The following is a 12,747-nucleotide window of genomic DNA, read 5'->3' as shown; positions in this document are numbered from 1 at the left end:
GTTGGGCTTGAAAGTTGCCTGCAAGCCATAGTGATTACTGCTGCTCCTTTCTGGCTGACCTGGGGGTGCCAATGATGACTTGGGAGTGGGGACAGGGGGCTAGCTGTGAGAGAATCGAATCCAGGAAGCCCCAGCCTGCCCCTCTGGGGGCCGAGTCTTTCTCTTCTCTCCTGTCTTGGGGAGCCCATCCTTAAGCCTGCCCAGCATGTGCTGCAGCTCAAGCATTTAGCCTTCCTGTGTGGCCTGTGCTGGAGAGGACCCTGAACCGCTGTGGGGTACTGTTGGGGGGAAATCCCACCACAAATAATTCTAGCCAGAAGATCAACCTGTTGGGTCGAATGGGGCAAGCTGGAGGCCTGGTGACTTAGTCTGCGGGGCCAGCAGCTAAAGCCGTTTTCCCGTATGTGGGGGAGTCGGCTGCCGAGGTTCGCCCTTCCCGCTCCCTGCGCTGCTGCACCCTAAAATCCATGTCGGCCAGCAAGATGAGCTGGGAGCCCGGAGAGAGGAGGCAAAGGGGTGGCCCGAGCCCCCTCTGGCACTGCCCCCGCCCCACGCAGCCCACAGAGACCCGATGCCTCCCCAAGCGAAGTGCGGAGACGTGCCAGCCACGCTAAGGGGGCTCCCTGCCCTCTCTGCTCCCTTCCCTCCATGCCACGCTGCTCCTGGTGGGGAGGCTGTCTCCACACGCTGCCCCCGCCCTGAGTGGAAACTCTGTAGCTGGCCCCCCTGACCCCCCCACCTAGTAGCCACTGCTGGAGTGGAGCTTGTGCCGGTCACTTTGCGAGCTGTGGTGCCCGAGGTAAGCACCACCTCCTGACTTCCTCCCACACCCCAACCGCCTGCCCCACTGCAGAGACTCTCTGTGTCTTCAACAAGCACTTACAAGGATTGGCCAAGAACTTCTTTTCTGTTTACAAGAAAGAAATACAAAAAAAGGGAGCCCAACAGACAAGTTTCATTCAGCAAGGAAAAACTGGCAGGCCAAACCAGGATCTCTCAGTTACTAGGAAGGCTCTTCAGCCAGCTCTTCCCAAAGGCCAGTCTCTAGAGGCTTTTGTGACATGATGGACCTCAAAATAGCCCCCTGTAGCCCACATATTCATCATTCATATATGGTTGTGATATTTCATACAAAGCATTCCATGTAAGTTATCATATGAAAAGTCATGATCTGCTTAAATCCGTCATTGTCTCCAAATATGTATAGCATTAGGGTGTATGAAGGACACTTGAACTAAGAATATGGAATAGGAGACTGTGTTTTTGCCTTTCTCCTCCCCCACCTACGCTGGAAGCAGCAGGAATCCTGAGAAAATGAAGGTCATTTGAGGACAGTGGTCCATGTTTCAGGGGGAATTCTATGTATTAAGGAGGGTAACATCCAGTGGGGTGAGAAAATTGCTTGACCTAACTACTGCCTAGTGTAATAAGGTGTAAGGTTTAGATTGTGCATTTATCTTTTATTTTCTATGGTAACTTCCTCTGCTCTTTTATGCCTACCACTTATAATCCTTAAAAATCCATCTTTCTGTAGTTAATAAATCTATTTTATGCTGTACTTAAACTAGTGTACTTTGCTTGAAGTTCTTGGGAAATCTCAGCTCTATTACAAGGCTGGCGCATGTTCTGTTCACAATGAGGGAGGGGTGAACTGGATAATAAACTCACACTGGTCAGGCTTCTGCTAGGACAAGACAGTATAATCCGGGGGTGCAAGGCTGCAGAGCTGGGGGGAATTGGCGGGAGGCTCTCTATCATTAGTTTTATGAGTGGCTGGGAGAAGCATTCATGTAACGCAGACCTGTGGATGTCTGTGTAAGTGCAATATCTGCCAGAGATTCACAGCTTGTCACAGCATCACAGTGTGAGAGGGAGCCCAGGCAGTGGGACACAGGGCTCAGGAGTCCCACTGTTCAGGTTGCATCCCGGAGATCCCATCACAGACTTTCAACAACCACAGCGGATGTTCACTGAGACAGAGAGAGAAAGATGCCAAAACAGTGATCTCCAGTGCCTGCAGACATCAAACTGTGAGGAATTCTGCACACAGAGAGGACCCTGCTAGTGGAAAATGCCTTTGGAAAAGACCCTTCTATCACCAGCTGTGGTAGTACAGTGCTTAGTACTCTGTGTTGTGGCCTCAAGAGCCATGGATGCAAGTTGAGTTACAGCGACCTTTTCCTTTGTAGCCTGATTTAGGGTGTACTTATAATATTAATTTGGATAATATGGGAATTTAATTTATTAATTTATTTTTATTTGATCTTAATAATAATATTAATAATTATTGTTATCAATATGAATTAGTATGGGTTTTAGGCTTGCCAATCTGTTTGATCAGAAGATAAAAGTTCTTGTCCTGAATTAGGCTTCACAGAATTTATAAAGGACCCTCAGGGGTATGACAGGAAGCTCACACTGAGCCAGATATAGCCTTAAAGACTTTTTATTAAAATTAATAATAGTAAGTAAATGGTAAAATACCCAGAGTTACAAAGTTACAATTGCATTACTGCTATTCAAAAGATACATATGATAATATAGTATTACATGCAACAAAGCTTTGGTTAACGTACTCACACCCTTTCTTGATAACCTGGTGGTAAGAGACACAGGACCAGCCTTGCAGTTCAGGTTTCTCAATTTTTGAGTGAGGGATGCAGTGCTTAGAAAATGCTAAGCGCTATCAAAGCTGACTAGGGTTTACTTGACTAACTTAAACTTAAATCAAGACCTAATAAACAAACTAAGAATAAAACTTAGGGAAACCAAGCTTAGCTTAGTTCCCTTGAAACTTAAAGTTTAAGAAGAACAAGTATAGCCTACAAATAGTAGCAGTTATTGTAGATAGATAGAGTGGAGGAAGTAAATGAGAATAAAGTGAGAACGGAGATAGTGAGAAATGGAGATGCAGTAAAGTAAGAACGGAGATTCTCTATGGAGGTGGGTTACCTCTTTTATAGGGCAAATGCCGGACCTCCTTCCTCTTATGCCCAAATTTCATTCCTCACCCACAGAAATGTTAGGGTACACTTACCCCTAGGCTAGTATGTACGTGTGAATTGATGACAGGTATGTACACACATCAGTCTCTTGTGGTGTACTTGTTAAGTCTGTGGGAAAACCGCCTTTGCCACTTTTCATTGTTTATTGGTCTAGATAAAAGGTCATAGACATAGGCGTGGGTTCTTATTTATTTAGGTAACAAGCTATAGGTCAACTTTGCTTTTTGAGCAAAAGGTCTTAATATAGATATGCTAACTTTGCTTTAGCTTAACATACAGGATATGGCCTGTAGGTCTCTTGCATTACAGCCAAACTTACTTTAATATAAATCTATAAACCTATTACAATACATCAAATACTTAAACTATAAGAAAAGATATATATATACAAGCAAGAAGGTTAGTCCAATAGGCTACACCTTGTCTCCACGTTTCTTAGGTGCCTCCTTCTGACACTTGTCAGAAAAAACAACTGGTTTCGTTTGCAAGCATTTGCATTGCAAGGCAAAGGCAGTCTTCTCTGCTTCCTCAAAAGATTGACCAAAAGGTGGGAAAAGCAGACACATTTGGCAAGGCACCACTGGGTGCTGCATCCCTAACTCCACTTTACCTGGCAGGTGCCTTGGCCAGCTTAGCCGCAGTGTCACTCTCTAGGACTTTTCTCCTAACTGCTCTATTTTTCATCAATGACAATCAAAAGGAAGGTGACATGACATCTGTGTGTCGACATCCCCAGCGAATCACAAGGACGTGTGGCACAGGCTCTCGTGTTGCAGCAATTGCAGTGGAAGCAACTGCCATGCTAATGCCAGTCACAGCAGCCTTTTCATCAACTCCAGGCTTGTGATTTGATTCTTTCCATCGCTTCTCTCCAAAGAAGCCTTTTCCTTAGCAAGCAGTTACTTGGATTACCAAGGGAGGTAGCTTCTGTTTCCTAGGCTTTGTCTTCACTACCCGCCGATCCGGCGGGTAGCAATCGGTCTATTGGGGATCGACTTACCGCGTCTAGTGAAGACGCGATAAAATCGATCCCTGATCGCTCTGCCGTCGACTCCGGAAATCCACCACGGCAAGAGGCGGCAGCGGAGTCGGCGGCAGCGCGGCAGCGGTCGACTTTCCCCCGTCCTCACAGCCAGGTAAGCCGACCTAAAATACGCAACTTCAGCTACGGTATTCACGTAGCTGAAGTTGCGTATCTTAGGTCGGACCCCCGCTGTAGTGTAGACCTAGCCCTAGAAAGACACAGGAAAAAGTGAGCAGAGGAGACAAAAGCCATGCAACAAGGCACCACTGGGAGTTGAACCCAGGATCTCCTGTTTACTAGACAGGTGCTTTAGCCAGCTAAGCCATGGTGCCTGCCTCAAAAAAGTGTTTGCAACTGTTCCATTTGATAGTCCCAGACAACCCCTGCAAATTCCAAAGTACAGACGTTCCCTATTTCCCTCAAGACTTGCAGACCTTGAGGTGTCTGGCTCTCCGTGCACAGAAAGCCACAGCTGAGTTGACAGAGGGCTTCTAACATGTGCTTCTCCCACCAGCCGCTGTGATCATATAGTGGTTAGTGATCTGTGTTTCATTCGCAGCAACCTCGGCTCAGTTCTGAGCCATGGTAACCTTTCCTTCAGTTCTAGACTTCTCATTTGCCACTTTCCAAGTGTGGTGAGGTGGCTGCCCCAAGCAAGCAGGAGAAAGATTAAGGCAGCCTTGCAGAGGCTGCGCAGAACCCAGCCTATCAGGAAAGGGCTTATTGGGAGATCCAATCAGGAGAAGGCTTGCTGGAGCAGCCTGTATATAAAGGGCTGCTCAGCACAGCAAGAGTCAGTTACTCCTTGGAGTTTGAGGAGGGAAGATTGGCTGCCATGAAGGAAGGAGAAGGGAGGGCACCATGATCAGAGTAGTGCTGGCGGGTAAAGGGAGCATGAGTGACCTCCTGGCCGACTACTGCCAGACTGAGGCCCTGATACAAAGGTGGAGAAAGGTGCTAAGTCTGGGGGGAAGTGATCCAGGGAAACAGACGGCAGGGGTTGGAGGTGCACCCCTTTTGCCTCAGTAGCCACTGACACAGGTGGCTACATCCTAGACTGCAGCTGGCCACTGAGGCAAGTGGCTGGGTAGAGGACAGCCACCCCCCCCTGGAAGTAGGGAGAGAACTGAGTGGGGCATAGCCAAAGGGCTGTGTCCATAAGAGGACACTGAAGTCCTGAGAGCGACATGGGTCCTAATGATAGAACAGATGGTGTCAGACGTCACTAGATGAAGGAGCACTGGAGAATGAGAGTTAATTCCCAGGATGGCCAGCAGGAGGCACTGCAGTGGTGAGGCATGCCCCATTACACCAAGACTTAGCCGCAAGGAAGGCTCTCTCTGTCTTGAACAAGCACTTAGAAGGATTCTGCTGACAGGTCTTTTCTTTTTATGAAAAGAGATACAAAAAAGGAGTCAACAGAGACACTACGTTTGGCAAGGAAGAACTGGCAGGCCAAGCCAGGATCTCCTGGTTAGTAGGAAGGCTCTTCAGACAGCTCTTCCCAAAGACTGCTATCTAGAGGCCTATTAACAGCCACTGCAGATGTTCACCACAAAAGAGACAAAGAGATGCCAAAATAGAGTTCTCTACTGCCTGCAGACATCAAGCTGCCAGGAGTTCTGTGCACAGAGAGGCCTCTGCTGGTGGAAAAAGGCCTTTGATAGAGACTCTTCTGACACCAGCCGTGGTCATATAGTGTTTAGCACTCTCTGTTGTGGCTTCAGCATCCACAGATGCAAGTTCAGTTATGGAGACATTTTTCTTTTGTCCATATTTGGCTAGTGGCTCCTTTCAACACTTGTCACCAAAAAGACCTGTTTCTTTTGCAAGCAATGTACAGCTAGGCAAAGGCAGTCTTCTCCATTTCCTCAAAAGATTGAACAAGCAGTTGGCAGAGGAGACGCATTCAGCCAGGCATCATTCTTTGTTCACACATATTAGTAAGGATATAAGAGTATCAAAAATCAAACGCAAAATTCTGTCTCAGGTTAACAAACTATATACTAACCTCAATTTAAGAATTGTCAGTGATAGAGAATCCACCACGACCCTTGGTAAGTTATTCCAATGGTTAGTTACTCTCATGGTTAAAAATATACACCTTATCTCCAGTCTGAATTGGTCTAGCTTCAAATTCCAGCCATTGGAGCTTGTTAAATCTTTCTCTACTACATTAAGGAGCACAGTAGTAAAAATTTGACCCCCATTTAGATATTTATAGATTGGGATTAAGTCACCCCTTAACCTTCTCTGTCTTAAACTAAATAGATTGAGCTCCTTTAGTCTATCCCTACAAGTTGTGAGGTTTGCGAACAGGGGCTGCTAACAGGGAGTTTCGCAAGGGAGTTTAGAAGGGGAGAGGGAAGGGAGTGGGAGTCCCTCGCCAGCCGTAACCCCATCCCCGTGGCCCCCCCCTAAAACCTATAAACCAAACCACATTCCAAAACTCCCTTCTGTAAACCACCCTTTCACTAACTAGGATACAATGCAGGCAGAAGCCCAGCAGCAGAGTGGGGGCTATCCAGTTTATTGCACCGACTGTTGCATGTATGATTACCTGCCCTGTGGGCGGGTGGCGTATGTGTGCAGTCGGTGCAAGGAGCTCCTGGCCCTCAGAGACCATGTACGGACTTTGGAGGCCAGGGTGGCGGAACTGGAGGAGCTGAGAGAGGCAGAGAGGTATGTTGATGAGGCTTTCCGGGACACTGTAGAATTGTCCCACCTCCGCTTAGACAGCACCTGTGCTGTTAAGGAGGAAGAAGGGCCCAGGGAAGTAGAGCAGTCAATGGGAGCAGAGGGAAACTTTCCCGTAGTTGGGACCCTCCTTCCAGATGGTTCTGGGGTTGCCTCTCGCACTGAGGTTGCCTCTCCGGGGGAGGGAACTCCAGTTTCTAGGAAAAGGCAGGTGTTAGTAATGGGAGATTCGATTATTAGAAATGTAGATAGCTGGGTCTGTGATGACCGGGAGAACCGTATGGTGACTTGCCTGCCTGGTGCGAAGGTTGCGGATCTCTCGAGGCATCTAGATAGACTTATGTGTAGTGCTGGGGAGGAGCCGGTGGTCGTGGTACATGTAGGTACCAATGACATAGGGAAGGGTAGGAGAGATGTCCTGGAAGCCAAATTTAGGCTGCTAGGGAAGAGACTGAAATCCAGGACCTCTATGGTGGCATTTTCAGAAATGCTCCCAGTTCCACGCGCAGGGCCAGGTAGGCAGGCAGAGCTTCAGAGTCTCAATGCGTGGATGAGACGATGGTGTAGAGAGGAGGGGTTCACGTTCATTAGGAACTGGGGAAACTTCTGGGATGGGAGGAGCCTATACAGGAGAGATGGGCTCCACCTAAACCAAAGTGGAACCAGACTGCTGGCACTAAACATTAAAAAGGTTGTAGAGCAGTTTTTAAACTAGGAGATGGGGGAAAGCCGACTGCTGCAGAGGAGCGTGTGGATCGGACACAGACTTCTCTTAGGGGAGAGTCTGATGATAGAGAATCTCCAGGTTATAGTCAGGAGCAGAGGACTGAAAAGTATAATGTAAGGGCTGGATCAGATGATAAACAGCCACATAAAAAAGAATCTGGCACATCAGAAAAAGGCAGGCTAATAAACAGGGACAAGTTTTTAAAGTGCTTGTACACAAATGCCAGAAGTCTAAATAATAAGATGGGTGAACTAGAGTGCCTTGTGATAAAGGAGGATATAGATATAATAGGCATCACAGAAACCTGGTGGACTGAGAGCAATCAATGGGACACAATCATTCCGGGGTACAAAATATATCGGAAGGACAGAACAGGCCGTGCAGGGGGAGGAGTGGCACTATATGTTAAAGAAAGTGTAGATTCAAATGAAGTAAAAATCTTAAGCGAATCCACAGGTTCCATAGAGTCTCTATGGATAGAAATTTCATGCTCTAGTAAAAATATAACATTAGGGATCTATTATCGACCACCTGACCAGGACAGTAATAGTGATGATGAAATGCTAAGGGAAATTAGAGAGGCTATCAAAATTAAGAACCCAATAATAGTGGGGGATTTCAATTATCCCCATATTGACTGGGAACATTTCACTTCAGGACGAAATGCAGAGATAAAATTTCTCGATACTTTAAATGACTGCTTCATGGAGCAGCTGGTACGGGAACCCACAAGGGGAGAGGCGACTCTAGATTTAATCCTGAGTGGAGTGCAGGAGCTGGTCCAAGAGGTAACTATAGCGGGACCGCTTGGAAATAGTGACCATAATACAATAGCATTCAACATCCCTGTGGTGGGAAGAACACCTCAACTGCCCAACACTGTGGCCTTTAATTTCAAAAGGGGGAACTATACAAAAATGAGGGGGTTAGTTAGACAAAAGTTAAAAGGTTCAGTGACTAAAGTGAAATCCCTGCAAGTTGCGTGGGCCCTTTTTAAAGACACCATAATAGAGGCTCAACTTCAATGTATACCCCAAATTAAGAAAAACAGTAAAAGAACTAAAAAAGAGCCACCGTGGCTTAACAACCATGTAAAAGAAGCAGTGAGAGATAAAAAGACTTCCTTTAAAAAGTGGAAGTCAAATCCTAGTGAGGCAAATAGAAAGGAGCACAAACACTGCCAACTTAAGTGCAAGAGTGTAATAAGAAAAGCCAAAGAGGAGTTTGAAGAACGGCTAGCCAAAAACTCCAAAGGTAATAACAAAATGTTTTTTAAGTACATCAGAAGCAGGAAGCCTGCTAAACAACCAGTGGGGCCCCTTGACGATGAAAATACAAAAGGAGCGCTTAAAGATGATAAAGTCATTGCGGAGAAACTAAATGGATTCTTTGCTTCAGTCTTCACGGCTGAGGATGTTAGGGAGATTCCCAAACCTGAGCTGGCTTTTGTAGGTGACAAATCTGAGGAACTGTCACAGATTGAAGTATCACTAGAGGAGGTTTTGGAATTAATTGATAAACTCAACATTAACAAGTCACCGGGACCAGATGGCATTCACCCAAGAGTTCTGAAAGAACTCAAATGTGAAGTTGCGGAACTATTAACTAAGGTTTGTAACTTGTCCTTTAAATCGGCTTCGGTACCCAATGACTGGAAGTTAGCTAATGTAACGCCAATATTTAAAAAGGGCTCTAGGGGTGATCCCGGCAATTACAGACCGGTAAGTCTAACGTCGGTACCGGGCAAATTAGTTGAAACAATAGTAAAGAACAAAATTGTCAGACACATAGAAAAACATAAACTCTTGAGCAATAGTCAACATGGTTTCGGTAAAGGGAAATCGTGTCTTACTAATCTATTAGAGTTCTTTGAAGGGGTCAACAAACATGTGGACAAGGGGGATCCGGTGGACATAGTGTACTTAGATTTCCAGAAAGCCTTTGACAAGGTCCCTCACCAAAGGCTCTTACGTAAATTAAGCTGTCATGGGATAAAAGGGAAGGTCCTTTCATGGATTGAGAACTGGTTAAAGGACAGGGAACAAAGGGTAGGAATTAATGGTAAATTCTCAGAATGGAGAGGGGTAACTAGTGGTGTTCCCCAAGGGTCAGTCCTAGGACCTATCCTATTCAATTTATTCATAAATGATCTGGAGAAAGGGGTAAACAGTGAGGTGGCAAAGTTTGCAGATGATACTAAACTACTCAAGATAGTTAAGACCAAAGCAGATTGTGAAGAACTTCAAAAAGATCTCACAAAACTAAGTGATTGGGCAACAAAATGGCAAATGAAATTTAATGTGGATAAATGAAAAGTAATGCACATTGGAAAAAATAACCCCAACTATACATACAACATGATGGGGGCTAATTTAGCTACAACGAGTCAGGAAAAAGATCTTGGCGTCATCGTGGATAGTTCTCTAAAGATGTCCACGCAGTGTGCAGAGGCGGTCAAAAAAGCAAACAGGATGTAAGGAATCATTAAAAAGGGGATAGAGAATAAGACTGAGAATATATTATTGCCCTTATATAAATCCATGGTTCGCCCACATCTCGAATACTGTGTACAGATGTGGTCTCCTCACCTCAAAAAAGATATTCTAGCACTAGAAAAGGTTCAGAAAAGAGCAACTAAAATGATTAAGGGTTTAGAGAGGGTCCCATATGAGGAAAGATTAAAGAGGCTAGGACTCTTCAGTTTGGAAAAGAGAAGACTAAGGGGGGACATGATAGAGGTATATAAAATCATGAGTGATGTTGAGAAAGTGGATAAGGAAAAGTTATATACTTATTCCCATAATACAAGAACTAGGGGTCACCAAAAGAAATTAATAGGCAGCAGGTTTAAAACAAATAAAAGGAAGTTCTTCTTCACGCAGCGCACAGTCAACTTGTGGAACTCCTTACCTGAGGAGGTTGTGAAGGCTAGGACTATAACAATGTTTAAAAGGGGACTGGATAAATTCATGGTGGCTAAGTCCATAAATGGCTATTAGCCAGGATGGGTAAGAATGGTGTCCCTAGCCTCTGTTCGTCAGAGGATGGAGATGGATGGCAGGAGAGAGATCACTTGATCATTGCCTGTTAGGTTCACTCCCTCTGGGGCACCTGGCATTGGCCACTGTCGGTAGACAGATACTGGGCTAGATGTACCTTTGGTCTGACCCAGTACGGCCTTTCTTATGTTCTTATGTTCTAATCCTTTTCTCATTCAGCTAGATCATATCACTACAACTATTAGGGGGTAGCCGTGTTAGTCTGTATCTACAAAAACAACAAGGAGTCTGGTGGCACCTTAAAGACTAACAGATTTATTTGGGCATAAGCTTTCGTGGGTAAAAACCTCACTTCTTCAGATGCATAGAGTGAAAGTTACAGATGCAGGCATTATATACTGACACATGGAGAGCAGGGAGTTACTTCGCAAGTGGAGAACCAGTGTTGACAGGGCCAATTCAATCAGGGTGGATGTAGTCCACTCCCAATAATAGATGAGGTGTCAATTCCAGGAGAGGAAAAGCTGCTTCTGTAATGCACCAGCCACTCCCACTCCCTATTCAAGCCCAGATTAATGGTGTTGAATTTGCAAACTTTCACTCTATGCATCCGAAGAAGTGAGGTTTTTACCCACGAAAGCTTATGCCCAAATAAATCTGTTAGTCTTTAAGGTGCCACCAGACTCCTTGTTGTTTTTATCACTACAACTGCCACTGCTCTAGGTGGGCAACTATTCTCCACACTTCCAGTGAAGTCTCTTCTGACAAGAGAGGGGTCGTGTGTGTTAGGATCATCAAGCATTACTGCTGGCTACAAAGGGAGAGAAAACCTCTGAATGAAGAAAACAAACTCTCCAGGTTATAGAATCTACAATCTGACTGGGCTGTGAGTGGGAGTCTACAAATGCCTGTCTCGTTGCTCTGCCGGGGTTTTGGACAGAAGCCAGAGCAGGATGATAGGCAAATAGCCTGGAGGCCCTGCAGTGCACCCTTTAGTATACTAGTTTAGCATCCCATTAGCAGCCACAAGGTGGCACTGTGTGTAAAATACCTCATTTAAATGAACTCCTGGTAGAGCATTAAAAGATCTAAGGCTGAACGCATCTGGTGTGTGTGTAAGCAAGCTCTGTAGCTAGTCCCTATCTAGTACAGAGGAACGTCATTACCTTCAACTCAGTGGCATTTCTCTGTCGGTGGCTGGGGCAATCACATGTGCTGATGCATTTTTTCTTGAATATTGTAGTCTATAATTTTCATTCACAAACACAGTGCACAAAACAGAGATCAAACCTCACGGAGCATAAATGAAGGTACCTCTCACGTTCGGCAGAATGTGCCATATTAGAGATGAGATTTGCTCCTCTCGTAGACAGACAGTGTCAGCTGGGAGGGGAGTGTAACATTGACTAACCAGTTTTACACTCCCACACATTCTGGAACTTTGTCACTAGTGCCTGTCTGTGTAATTGAAACCATCCCACACCCGACTCCCTGCCAGCCCCCATCTATGCTTGACAAGTTCAGCTTGTGTTCGGATTCTATCAAGCAGAGCAGTGAGATCCAGCAAGTATTTTTGACTTCTTGCAAGGATTTTCTTGAAAAGAGAGAGAGAGAGAGAGAGAGAGAGAGAGAGAGGATGTTTGTGAGTAGCATGTTTGGCCACTAATATTACAGCACTAAAAACAAAAGAGACAGGAAGTTTCATAGTCAGCAGCATTTCCACCTGTGTGGGGACACCCAATGAATTTCTGATCCATTGCCTTAAGCACTCAGCCAAAATTACCTAACATCCAGCTTCTTCATGACCCTTCACTTGAGTTCTCTATAGGAGGGAGCTTCTAGGAAAAAATGGTTACTCACTTTTTTGTAACTGTTGTTCTTCGAGATGTGTTGTTCATGTCCATTCCAAGCAGGTGTATGCGCCCCGCGTGCACGCCAGCTGGAAGATTTTTACCATAGCAGTGTCTGTAGGGTTGGCTTCGGCGCCCCCTGGAGTGGCGCCTTCATGGCGTCGTATATAGGGGCCCGCCAACCCTCCACCCCCTCAGTTCCTTCTTGCCGGCACTCCGATAGAGGGGCAGGAGGGTGGGTATCGGAATGGACATGAACAACACATCTCGAAGAACAACAGTTACAAAAAGGTGAGTAACCGTTTTTTCTTCTTCGAGTGATTGTTCATGTCCATTCCAAGCAGGTGACTCACAAGCCTGAACCTAGGCGGTGGGGTTGGAGGTCACTGCAGACTGGAGTACTGCGCAGCCAAAGGCTGCATCATCTCTGGCCTGGCGCGTGATG

General features: G+C 45.8%; 1 protein-coding gene and 1 non-coding gene across 2 annotated transcripts in view; one reads left to right on the top strand and one right to left on the bottom strand.

The window, feature by feature from the left end:
• LOC135889397 (zinc finger protein 208-like) overlaps positions 1-12,747 on the top strand; it is a 685,678-nt gene that overhangs the window by 97,234 nt on the left and 575,697 nt on the right.
• On the bottom strand, positions 4,288-4,361 carry TRNAT-AGU (transfer RNA threonine (anticodon AGU)). Its single transcript has one exon. It is a non-coding gene; the product is annotated as a tRNA-Thr (tRNA).

The sequence above is a fragment of the Emys orbicularis genome, chromosome 15 (genome assembly GCF_028017835.1).
Source record: "Emys orbicularis isolate rEmyOrb1 chromosome 15, rEmyOrb1.hap1, whole genome shotgun sequence".
Taxonomy (NCBI): Eukaryota; Metazoa; Chordata; order Testudines; family Emydidae; genus Emys; species Emys orbicularis.
Note: the sequence above shows the minus strand (reverse complement) of the source record. Positions and strands in the feature narration are given on the sequence as shown.